The sequence below is a fragment of the Eriocheir sinensis genome, chromosome 7 (genome assembly GCF_024679095.1).
Source record: "Eriocheir sinensis breed Jianghai 21 chromosome 7, ASM2467909v1, whole genome shotgun sequence".
In the NCBI taxonomy this organism is placed as follows: domain Eukaryota; kingdom Metazoa; phylum Arthropoda; class Malacostraca; order Decapoda; family Varunidae; genus Eriocheir; species Eriocheir sinensis.
Window position 1 is genome coordinate 26,956,399 of NC_066515.1, and position 15,467 is coordinate 26,971,865.

Sequence of the window (15,467 nt, forward strand, 5' to 3'; positions counted from 1 at the left end):
GCCGCGCATTTACCGTTTTCTGACCCATACCTGATGCCAAGAAGCCCCAATAATTAACCCTTTAAACAACAATCATATGTGAAGGCGGTTATTTGGGTGATAAAAGCAGTGTGGGGCTCAGAAATCGGCAGGTGTCCCGCACTGGACTCTCGTACTTGAGGTGAAAGTGTTATACTTTGGGTCCCTAGAAAAATAAAAAAAATAAAATAAAAAGCGGCCATGTCCTGCAAAAGGCGACTAAACGAGAAGGAAACGAGACGAGGAATCCATTTCTGGCCTCGGCATAACGATACACTAAATATTAAGGGAGATATCGGCACGGAAAACTAGCGTGAAATTATCAAAAAAACATGAAAATCAATTATATTTATGTTATTTGAAGCTATTTTCATGCAAACGGCGACTCTTCTTGGGTAAAATAAGACGAGGAATCCATTTCTGGCCTCGTCATAACGCTACACTCAATATTAAGGGAGATATCGGCCCGGAAAGCTCGCGTGAAATTCACCCCAAAACATGAAAATAACCTATATTTATGTTATTTTCATGCAAACGGTGACTTTTTTTTTAGTAAAACGAGACGAGGAATCCAATTCTGGCCTCGGCATAACGCTACACTCAATATTAAGGAAGATATTGGCCCGGAAAGCTCGCGTGAAATTCCTCCAGAAACATGAAAATCAGCTATATTTATGTTATTTGAGTTTATTTTCATGAAAACGGTGACTCTTCTTGGGTAAAACGAGACGGGGAGTTCATTTCTGGCCTCTGCATAACGCTACACTCAATATTAAGGGTAATATCGGCCTGGAAAACTTGCGTGAAATTCCCCCCAAAACATGAAAATCAGTTATACAACAGAATACAACAGAATAAAAGAGAATACAACAGAATAAAAGATAATACAACAGAATACAACAGAATAAAAGAGAATACAACAGAATAAAAGAGAATACAACAGAATACAACAGAATAAAAGAGAATACAACAGAATACAACAGAATAAAAGAGAATACAACAGAATAAAAGATAATAGAACAGAATACAACAGAATAAAATATAATACAACAGAATACAACAGAATAAAAGAGAATACAACAGAATACAACAGAATAAAAGAGAATACAACAGAATACAACAGAATAAAAGAGAATACAACAGAATACAACAGAATAAAAGAGAATACAACAGAATAAAAGATAATACAACAGAATACAACAGAATAAAAGATAATACAACAGAATACAACAGAATAAAAGAGAATACAACAGAATAAAAGATAATACAACAGAATAAAAGATAATACAACAGAATACAACAGAATAAAAGAGAATACAACAGAATAAAAGATAATACAACAGAATACAACAGAATAAAAGATAATACAACAGAATACAACAGAATAAAAGAGAATACAACAGAATAAAAGATAATACAACAGAATACAACAGAATAAAAGATAATACAACAGAATACAACAGAATAAAAGAGAATACAACAGAATACAACAGAATAAAAAGATAATACAACAGAATACAAAGAATAAAAGAGAATACAACAGAATAAAAGAGAATACAACAGAATACAACAGAATAAAAGAGAATACAACAGAATAAAAGATAATACAACAGAATACAACAGAATAAAAGAGAATACAACAGAATACAACAGAATAAAAGAGAATACAACAGAATACAACAGAATAAAAGAGAATACAACAGAATACAACAGAATAAAAGATAATACAACAGAATACAACAGAATAAAAGATAATACAACAGAATACAACAGAATAAAAGAGAATACAACAGAATGAATACAACAGAATAGAATAAAAGAGAATACAACAGAATACAACAGAATAAAAGAGAATACAACAGAATACAACAGAATAAAAGAGAATACAACAGAATACAACAGAATAAAAGAGAATACAACAGAATACAACAGAATAAAAGAGAATACAACAGAATACAACAGAATAAAAGAGAATACAACAGAATACAACAGAATACAACAGAATAAAAGAGAATACAACAGAATACAACAGAATAAAAGAGAATACAACAGAATACAACAAAATAAGAGAATACAACAGAATAAAAGAGAATACAACAGAATACAACAGAATAAAAGATAATACAACAGAATACAACAGAATAAAAGAGAATACAACAGAATACAACAGAATAAAAGAGAATACAACAGAATAAAAGAGAATACAACAGAATACAACAGAATAAAAGAGAATACAACAGAATAAAAGAGAATACAACAGAATAAAGGAGAATACAACAGAATACAACAGAATAAAAGAGAATACAACAGAATACAACAGAATAAAAGAGAATACAACAGAATACAACAGAATAAAAGAGAATACAACAGAATACAACAGAATAAAAGAGAATACAACAGAATAAAAGATAATACAACAGAATACAACAGAATAAAGAGAATACAACAGAATAAAAGAGAATACAGAATACAAAAGAATAAAAGAGAATACAACAGAATACAACAGAATAAAAGAATACAACAGAATACAACAGAATAAAAGAGAATACAACAGAATAAAAGATAATACAACAGAATACAACAGAATAAAAGATAATACAACAGAATACAACAGAATAAAAGAGAATACAACAGAATACAACAGAATAAAAGAGAATACAACAGAATAAAAGAGAATACAACAGAATAAAAGAGAATACAACAGAATACAACAGAATAAAAGAGAATACAACAGAATACAACAGAATAAAAGATAATACAACAGAATACAACAGAATAAAAGAGAATACAACAGAATACAAAAGAATAAAACAGAATAAAATAGAATACAACAGAATACAAGAGAATACAACAGAATACAACAGAATAAAAGAGAATACAACAGAATACAACAGAATAAAAGATAATACAACAGAATACAACAGAATAAACAGAATAAAACAGAATACAACAGAATAAAAGATAATACAACAGAATACAACAGAATAAAAGAGAATACAACAGAATACAACAGAATAAAAGAGAATACAACAGAATAAAAGAGAATGCAACAGAATACAAATAGAATAAAAGAATCCAACAGAATACAACAGAATAAAGAATAAAACATAATAAAAGAGAATACAACAGAATACAACAGAATAAAAGAGAATACAACAGAATAAAAGAGAATACAACAGAATACAACAGAATAAAAGAGAATACAACAGAATACAACAGAATAAAAGAGAATACAACAGAATAAAAGAATACAAATAGAATACAACATAATAAAATAGAATAAAACATAATAAACAGAATAAAAGAGAATACAACAGAATACAACAGAATAAAAGAGAATACAACAGAATACAACAGAATAAAAGAGAATACAACAGAATACAAGAGAATAAAGAGAATACAACAGAATACAACAGAATAAAAGAGAATACAACAGAATACAACAGCATAAAAGAGAATACAACAGAATACAAATAGAATAAAAGAGAATACAACAGAATAAAAGAGAATACAACAGAATACAACAGAATAAAAGAGAATACAACAGAATACAACAGAATAAAAGAGAATACAACAGAATACAACAGAATAAAAGAATACAAAAGAGAATACAACAGAATACAACAGAATAAAAGAGAATACAACAGAATAAAAGAATACAACAGAATACAACAGAATAAAAGAGAATACAACAGAATACAACAGAATAAAAGAGAATACAACAGAATACAACAGAATAAAAGAGAATACAACAGAATAGAGAATACAACAGAATAAAAGAGAATACAACAGAATACAACAGAATAAAAGAGAATACAACAGAATAAAGAATACAACAGAATACAACAGAATAAAAGAGAATACAACAGAATACAACAGAATAAAAGAGAATACAACAGAATACAACAGAATAAAAGAGAATACAACAGAATACAACAGAATAAAAGAGAATACAACAGAATACAAATAGAATAAAAGAATACAACAGAATACAACAGAATAAAAGAGAATACAACAGAATACAACAGAATAAAAGAGAATACAACAGAATACAACAGAATAAAAAGAGAATACAACAGAATAAAAGAGAATACAACAGAATACAACAGAATAAAAGAGAATACAACAGAATACAAATAGAATAAAAGAATACAACAGAATAAAAGAGAATACAACAGAATACAACAGAATAAAAGAGAATACAACAGAATACAACAGAATAAAAGAGAATACAACAGAAAACAACAGAATAAAACAGAATAAAAGAGAATACAACAGAATACAACAGAATAAAAGAGAATACAACAGAATAAAAGAGAATACAACAGAATAAAAGAGAATACAACAGAATACAACAGAATAAAAGAGAATACAACAGAATAAAAGAGAATACAACAGAATACAACAGAATAAAAGAGAATACAACAGAATACAACAGAATACAACAGAATAAAAGAGAATACAGAATACAACAGAATAAAAGAGAATACAACAGAATAAACAGAATACAACAGAATACAACAGAATAAAAGAGAATACAACAGAATACAACAGAAAAAAAGAGAATACAACAGAATACAACAGAATAAAAGAGAATACAACAGAATACAACAGAATAAAAGAGAATACAACAGAATACAACAGAATAAAAGAGAATACAACAGAATACAACAGAATAAAAGAGAATACAACAGAATACAACAGAATACAACAGAATAAAAGAGAATACAACAGAATAAAAGAGAATACAACAGAATACAACAGAATAAAAGAGAATACAACAGAATACAACAGAATAAAAGAGAATACAACAGAATACAACAGAATAAAAGAGAATACAACAGAATACAACAGAATAAAAGAGAATACAACAGAATAAAAAAGAATAAAAGAGAATACAACAGAATACAACAGAATAAAAGAGAATACAACAGAATACAACAGAATAAAAGAGAATACAACAGAATAAAAGAGAATACAACAGAATACAACAGAATAAAAGATAATACAACAGAATAAAAGAGAATACAACAGAATACAACAGAATAAAAGAGAATACAACAGAATAAAAGAGAATACAACAGAATAAAAGAGAATACAACAGAATACAACAGAATAAAAGAGAATACAACAGAATACAACAGAATAAAAGAGAATACAACAGAATACAACAGAATAAAAGATAATACAACAGAATACAACAGAATAAAAGAGAATACAACAGAATACAACAGAATAAAAGATAATACAACAGAATACAACAGAATAAAAGATAATACAACAGAATACAACAGAATAAAAGAGAATACAACAGAATAAAAGATAATACAACAGAATACAACAGAATAAAAGAGAATACAACAGAATAAAAGAGAATACAACAGAATACAAAAGAATACAACAGAATAAAAGAGAATACAACAGAATACAACAGAATAAAAGAGAATACAACAGAATACAACAGAATAAAAGAGAATACAACAGAATACAACAGAATAAAAGAGAATACAACAGAATACAACAGAATAAAAGAGAATACAACAGAATAAAAGAGAATACAACAGAATACAACAGAATAAAAGAGAATACAACAGAATACAACAGAATACAACAGAATAAAAGAGAATACAACAGAATACAACAGAATAAAAGAGAATACAACAGAATACAACAGAATAAAAGATAATACAACAGAATACAACAGAATAAAAGATAATACAACAGAATACAACAGAATAAAAGAGAATACAACAGAATACAACAGAATAAAAGAGAATACAACAGAATAAAAGAGAATACAACAGAATAAAAGATAATACAACAGAATACAACAGAATAAAAGAGAATACAACAGAATACAACAGAATAAAAGAGAATACAACAGAATACAACAGAATAAAAGATAATACAACAGAATACAACAGAATACAATAGAATACAACAGAATAAAAGAGAATACAACAGAATAAAAGAGAATACAACAGAATACAACAGAATAAAAGAGAATACAACAGAATACAACAGAATAAAAGAGAATACAACAGAATAAAAGAGAATACAACAGAATACAACAGAATAAAAGAGAATACAACAGAATACAACAGAATAAAAGAGAATACAACAGAATAAAAGAGAATACAACAGAATACAACAGAATAAAAGAGAATACAACAGAATACAACAGAATAAAAGATAATACAACAGAATACAACAGAATACAACAGAATAAAAGAGAATACAACAAAATAGAAGATAATACAACAGAATACAACAGAATAAAAGAGAATACAACTGAATAAAAGAGAATACAACAGAATACAACAGAATAAAAGAGAATACAACAGAATAAAAGAGAATACAACAGAATACAACAGAATAAAAGAGAATACAACAGAATAAAAGAGAATAACAGAGAATACAACAGAATAAAAGAGAATACAACAGAATACAACAGAATAAAAGATAATACAACAGAATACAACAGAACAAAAGATAATACAACAGAATACAACAGAATAAAAGAGAATACAACAGAATACAACAGAATAAAAGAGAATACAACAGAATACAACAGAATAAAAGATAATACAACAGAATACAACAGAATAAAAGAGAATACAACAGAATACAACAGAATAAAAGAGAATACAACAGAATACAACAGAATAAAAGAGAATACAACAGAATATAAGAGAATACAACAGAATACAACAGAATACAACAGAATAAAAGAGAATACAACAGAATAAAAGAGAATACAACAGAATACAACAGAATAAAAGAGAATACAACAGAATACAACAGAATAAAAGAGAATACAACAGAATACAGCAGAATACAAGAGAATACAACAGAATACAACAGAATAAAAGAGAATACATCAGAATACAACAGAATAAAAGATAATACAACAGAATACAACAGAATAAAAGAGAATAGAACAGAATACAACAGAATAAAAGAGAATACAACAGAATACAACAGAATAAAAGAGAATACAACAGAATACAACAGAATAAAAGAGAATACAACAGAATACAACAGAATAAAAGAGAATACAACAGAATACAACAGAATAAAAGAGAATACAACAGAATACAACAGAATAAAAGAGAATGCAACAGAATACAACAGAATAAAAGAGAATACAACAGAATACAACAGAATAAAAGAGAATACAACAGAATACAACAGAATAAAAGATAATACAACAGAATACAACAGAATAAAAGATAATACAACAGAATACAACAGAATAAAAGATAATACAACAGAATACAACAGAATAAAAGATAATACAACAGAATACAACAGAATAAAAGAGAATACAACAGAATAAAAGATAATACAACAGAATACAACAGAATAAAAGAGAATACAACAGAATAAAAGATAATACAACAGAATAAAAGAGAATACAACAGAATAAAAGATAATACAACAGAATACAACAGAATAAAAGAAATACAACAGAATACAACAGAATAAAAGAGAATACAACAGAATACAACAGAATAAAAGAGAATACAACAGAATACAACAGAATAAGAGAATACAACAGAATAAAAGAGAATACAACAGAATAAAAGATAATACAACAGAATAAAAGAAAATACAACAGAATACAACAGCATAAAAGAGAATACAACAGAATACAACAGAATAAAAGAGAATACAACAGAATACAACAGAATAAAAGAGAATACAACAGAATACAACAGAATAAAAGAGAATACAACAGAATACAACAGAATAAAAGAGAATACAACAGAATACAACAGAATAAAAGAGAATACAACAGAATAAAAGAGAATACAACAGAATACAACAGAATAAAAGAGAATACAACAGAATAAAAGAGAATACAACAGAATAAAAGAGAATACAACAGAATACAACAGAATAATAGATAATACAACAGAATACAACAGAATAAAAGATAATACAACAGAATACAACAGAATAAAAGATAATACAACAGAATACAACAGAATAAAAGAGAATACAACAGAATAAAAGAGAATACAACAGAATAAAAGATAATACAACAGAATACAACAGAATAAAAGATAATACAACAGAACACAACAGAATAAAAGAGAATACAACAGAATAATAGAGAATACAACAGAATACAACAGAATAAAAGATAATACAATAGAATACAACAGAATACAACAGAATAAAAGAGAATACAACAGAATAAAAGAGAATACAACAGAATAAAAGAGAATACAACAGAATACAACAGAATAAAAGAGAATACAACAGAATAAAAGAGAATACAACAGAATACAACAAATAAAAGAGAATACAACAGAATACAACAGAATAAAAGAGAATACAACAGAATACAACAGAATAAAAGAGAATACAACAGAATACAACAGAATAAAAGAGAATACAACAGAATACAACAGAATAAAAGAGAATACAACAGAATAAAAGAGAATACAACAGAATACAACAGAATAAAAGAGAATACACCAGAATACAACAAAATAAAAGAGAATACAACAGAATAAAAGAGAATACAACAGAATACAACAGAATAAAAGATAATACAACAGAATACAACAGAATAAAAGAGAATACAACAGAATACAACAGAATACAACAGAATAAAAGATTATACAACAGAATACAACAGAATAAAAGAGAATACAACAGAATACAACAGAATAAAAGAGAATACAACAGAATACAACAGAATAAAAGAGAATACAACAGAATACAACAGAATAAAAGAGAATACAACAGAATAAAAGAGAATAAAAGAGAATACAACAGAATACAACAGAATAAAAGAGAATACAACAGAATACAACAGAATAAAAGAGAATACAACATAATACAACAGAATAAAAGAGAATACAACAGAATAAAAGAGAATACAACAGAATACAACAGAATAAAAGAGAATACAACAGAATAAAAGAGAATACAACAGAATACAACAGAATAAAAGAGAATACAACAGAATACAACAGAATAAAAGAGAATACAACAGAATAAAAGAGAATACAACAGAATAAAAGATAATCCAACAGAATACAACAGAATAAAAGAGAATACAACAGAATAAAAGAGAATACAACAGAATACAACAGAATAAAAGAGAATACAACAGAATACAACAGAATACAACAGAATAAAAGAGAATACAACAGAATACAACAGAATAAAAGAGAATACAACAGAATACAACAGAATAAAAGAGAATACAACAGAATACAACAGAATAAAAGATAATACAACAGAATACAACAGAATAAAAGAGAATACAACAGAATAACAGATAATACAACAGAATACAACAGAATAAAAGATAATACAACAGAATACAACAGAATAAAAGATAATACAACAGAATGAAAGATAATACAACAGAATACAACAGAATAAAAGAGAATACAACAGAATAAAAGAGAATACAACAGAATAGAACAGAATAAAAGAGAATACAACAGAATACAACAGAATAAAAGAGAATACAACAGAATACAACAGAATAAAAGATAATACAACAGAATACAACAGAATAAAAGATAATACAACAGAATACAACAGAATAAAAGATAATACAACAGAATACAACAGAATAAAAGATAATACAACAGAATACAACAGAATAAAAGATAATACAACAGAATACAACAGAATAAAAGATAATACAACAGAATACAACAGAATACAACAGAATAAAAGAGAATACAACAGAATAAAAGAGAATACAACAGAATAAAAGATAATACAACAGAATACAACAGAATAAAAGAGAATACAACAGAATACAACAGAATAAAAGAGAATACAACAGAATACAACAGAATAAAAGAGAATACAACAGAATACAACAGAATAAAAGAGAATACAACAGAATACAACAGAATAAAAGAGAATACAACAGAATAAAAGAGAATACAACAGAATACAACAGAATAAAAGAGAATACAACAGAATACAACAGAAAACAACAGAATATAAGAGAATACAACAGAATACAACAGAATAAAAGAGAATACAACAGAATACAACAGAATACAACAGAATAAAAGATAATACAACAGAATACAACAGAATAAAAGATAATACAACAGAATACAACAGAATAAAAGAGAATACAACAGAATAAAAGAGAATACAACAGAATAAAAGATAATACAACAGAATACAACAGAATAAAAGAGAATACAACAGAATACAACAGAATAAAAGAGAATACAACAGAATACAACAGAATACAACAGAATAAAAGATAATACAACAGAATACAACAGAATACAATAGAATACAACAGAATAAAAGAGAATACAACAGAATAAAAGAGAATACAACAGAATACAACAGAATAAAAGAGAATACAACAGAATACAACAGAATAAAAGAGAATACAACAGAATACAACAGAATAAAAGAGAATACAACAGAATACAACAGAATAAAAGAGAATACAACAGAATACAACAGAATAAAAGAGAATACAACAGAATACAACAGAATAAAAGAGAATACAACAGAATAAAAGAGAATACAACAGAATACAACAGAATAAAAGAGAATACAACAGAATACAACAGAATAAAAGAGAATAGAACAGAATACAACAGAATAAGAGAATACAACAGAATACAACAGAATACAACAGAATAAAAGAGAATACAACAGAATAAAAGATAATACAACAGAATACAACAGAATAAAAGAGAATACAACAGAATACAACAGAATAAAAGAGAATACAACAGAATACAACAGAATAAAAGAGAATACAACAGAATAAAAGAGAATACAACAGAATAAAAGAGAATACAACAGAATACAACAGAATAAAAGAGAATACAACAGAATAATAGAGAATACAACAGAATACAACAGAATAAAAGAGAATACAACAGAATACAACAGAATACAACAGAATAAAAGAGAATACAAGAGAATACAACAGAAAAGAGAATACAACAGAATACAACAGAATAAAAGAGAATACAACAGAATACAACAGAATAAAAGAGAATACAACAGAATACAACAGAATAAAAGATAATACAACAGAATACAACAGAATAAAAGAGAATACAACAGAATACAACAGAATAAAAGAGAATACAACAGAATACAACAGAATAAAAGAGAATACAACAGAATAAAACAGAATAAAAGAGAATACAACAGAATACAACAGAATAAAAGAGAATACAACAGAATAAAAGAGAATACAACAGAATACAACAGAATAAAAGAGAATACAACAGAATACAACAGAATAAAAGAGAATACAACAGAATACAACAGAATAAAAGAGAATACAACAGAATACAACAGAATAAAAGAGAATACAACAGAATAAAAGAAAATACAACAGAATAAGAGAATACAACAGAATACAACATAATAAAAGAGAATACAACAGAATAAAAGAGAATACAACAGAATACAACAGAATAAAAGAGAATACAACAGAATACAACAGAATACAACAGAATAAAAGATAATACAACAGAATACAACAGAATAAAAGAGAATACAACAGAATAAAAGATAATACAACAGAATACAACAGCATAAAAGAGAATACAACAGAATAAAAGAGAATACAACAGAACACAACAGAATACAACAGAATAAAAGAGAATACAACAGAATACAACAGAATAAAAGAGAATACAACAGAATACAACAGAATAAAAGAGAATACAACAGAATACAACAGAATAAAAGAGAATACAACAGAACACAACAGAATACAACAGAATAAAAGAGAATACAACAGAATAAAAGAGAATACAACAGAATACAACAGAATAAAAGAGAATACAACAGAATAAAAGAGAATACAACAGAATACAACAGAATAAAAGAGAATACAACAGAATACAACAGAATAAAAGAGAATACAACAGAATACAACAGAATAAAAGAGAATACAACAGAATACAACAGAATAAAAGAGAATACAACAGAATACAACAGAATAAAAGAGAATACAACAGAATAAAAGAGAATAAAAGAGAATACAACAGAATACAACAGAATAAAAGAGAATACAACAGAATACAAGAGAATACAAGAGAATACAACAGAATACAACAGAATACAACAGAATAAAAGAGAATACAACAGAATAAAAGAGAATACAACAGAATACAACAGAATACAACAGAATAAAAGAGAATACAACAGAATACAACAGAATAAAAGAGAATTCAACAGAATACAACAGAATAAAAGAGAATACAACAGAATACAACAGAATAAAAGAGAATACAACAGAATACAACAGAATAAAAGAGAATACAACAGAATAAAAGAGAATACAGCAGAATACAACAGAATAAAAGAGAATACAACAGAATAGAACAGAATACAACAGAATAAAAGATAATACAACAGAATACAACAGAATAAAAGAGAATACAACAGAATACAACAGAATAAAAGATAATACAACAGAATACAACAGAATAAAAGAGAATACAACAGAATACAACAGAATAAAAGAGAATACAACAGAATAAAAGATAATACAACAGAATACAACAGAATAAAAGAGAATACAACAGAATACAACAGAATAAAAGAGAATACAACAGAATACAACAGAATAAAAGATAATACAACAGAATACAACAGAATAAAAGAGAATACAACAGAATACAACAGAATAAAAGAGAATACAACAGAATAAAAGAGAATACAACAGAATACAACAGAATAAAAGAGAATACAACAGAATACAACAGAATACAACAGAATAAAAGATAATACAACAGAATACAACAGAATAAAAGAGAATACAACAGAATAAAAGAGAATACAACAGAATACAACAGAATAAAAGATAATACAACAGAATACAAGAGAATAAAAGATAATACAACAGAATACAACAAAATAAAAGAGAATACAACAGAATACAACAGAATAAAAGAGAATACAACAGAATACAACAGAATAAAAGATAATACAACAGAATACAACAGAATAAAAGAGAATACAACAGAATACAACAGAATAAAAGATAATACAACAGAATACAACAGAATAAAAGAGAATACAACAGAATACAACAGAATAAAAGAGAATACAACAGAACACAACAGAATACAACAGAATAAAAGAGAATAAAAGAGAATACAACAGAATAAAAGATAATACAACAGAATACAACAGAATAAAAGAGAATACAACAGAATACAACAGAATAAAAGAGAATACAACAGAATAAAAGATAATACAACAGAATACAACAGAATAAAAGAGAATACAACAGAATACAACAGAATAAAAGAGTCCAGCACATGATCAGGCCATGGTGAACTCATACCACGAGTCTAGCACATGATCGGGCCATGGTGAATCCATATCACGAGTCTAGTACATGATCAGGCCTTGGTGAATACATATCATGAGTCTAGCACATGATCAGGCCGTGGTAATTACGAATTACACCTACTCCCATTAGCCCCCCCCCATTACCGTTAACCCCCGCCCCTTTTAATTATCAGCACGCAATTTACTGACCCTATTTACCCCTTATTCGTCACCGAACATGACCTAATTACGAATTCCACCTACTCCCAATGGCCCCCCCTCCCATTACCATTAACCCCCGCCTTTTTTAATTATCACCACGCAATTTACTGACCCCATTTACCCATCATTCGACACCGAACATGACCTATTTTCGAGTTTCACTTGCACCCATTGGGCCCCCCTCCATTACCATAAATCCCCGCACCCTTTAATTATCACCACGCAATTTACTGACCCCATTTACCCATTACTCGACACCGAACATGACCTATTTTCGAGTTTCACCTACTCACATTAGCCCCCCCCCCCCAATTACCATTAACCCCCGCCCCCTTTAATTATCACCACGCAATTTACTGACCCCATTTACCCATTACTCGACACCGAACATGATCCATTTTCGAGTTTCACCTACACCCATTAGCCCCCCCTCCATTACCATTAGCCCCCGCCCCCTTTAATTATCACCACGCAATTTACTGACCCCATTTACCCATGCTTCGACATCGAACATGACCTAATTACGAATTCCACCTACTCCCATTAGCCTTCCACGCCCGTGCACACGTGGGTACATGAGACTAGTGCAGGAAAGATCTATTTTAGCCGTGAAAACGAAAACTATGTTACGGGCTAAGTATCTGCCCCAAGCCCGCCATGAAAAATATATATCCTTATTTTCTCACAAAGGAAGACACTTAAGATCACGCCCGTACGCCCACGTCAGCCTTCCACGTCAGGGGCTTCCACATGCCGGGCAAGCCATCCATCGCGGACATCAGATCGTGGTATGGCTTCGTAAACCAGCTCGCCCCCTTCCTCGCCACCGCCGATCATGAACGCCTTCCGGGAGTTACTGAAGAAACCAACCGGAAGACACGTGTACTGGGACGACCAGCTTCAGTAGAAATTCCGCCAAGCCCAGGACACTATATGCCAGCTGGTCGGTCTGACGTATTACGATAAAACCCGCCCCACCGCTGCCATCACCGACTGGAGCCGAGAGGGCATCGGATTCGTCATCCTCCAGCAGTACTGCAGTTGTGCATCGGCCTCCGCCCATACTGCTGTAAGGGCGGGTGGCACCTGGCCCTGTGCAGCTGGCACCTCACCACCGCCGAGGCTGGATACGCAGCTGTGGAAGGGAGGCTCTGGCGGTGGCGTGGTGCCTCCAAAAGGCGAGGTTGTTCCTGCTGGGATGCCCAAACCTCACCATCGTGACCGACCACCGCCCCCTTGTGAAGCTCCTAGGAGACAGCTCTGACGAGCGTTGTCAACCCCAGGCTCTTCAGGCTCAAGGAACGAACACTACAGTTCCGATTCCAAATCAAATACCTCCTGGGAAGAGCAACACCGCCGCCGACTTTCTGTCCCGCTACCCAGCTCTCAGGGCACCCCCGACAACAGCGGACCTCGACTCGGACGAGGATATCATCGGGGCAGTCGCCGCCGCAGTCACAGCCTGCACTGATCGGGAGGGACGCGTGGTGGACGAAGAGGAGGTCAAGCGGAAGGCCGCCGACGACCCGACGTACCAGATGTTAGTCGCCAAGGTCATGGCGGGTGACTGGCACCAGCATAAAGCACAAGAAGTGGCATCCCTGCGTCCCTTCTATGGGGTGAGGGACAGGCTGGCAGTGATGCACGACGTAGTGACATACATGTTTGACCAGGGGTACGTGCGCCTCGTCATCCCCGAAGCTCTCCGACAGCAGGTAGCAGCAAACCTACACGCCAGCCACCAGGGCCTCGGTTCCATGCTGCGGAGGGCGAGGCAGTGTGTACTGGCCGGGGATTGAGGGGGACCTGCGGCACCACCGCTCCGCATGCACAGAATGCGAAACACGCGCCCCATCGCAGCCCGCAGAAATGCTGGCGATGACGCCGCCCCCTGAGTACCCGTTCCAGCAGAC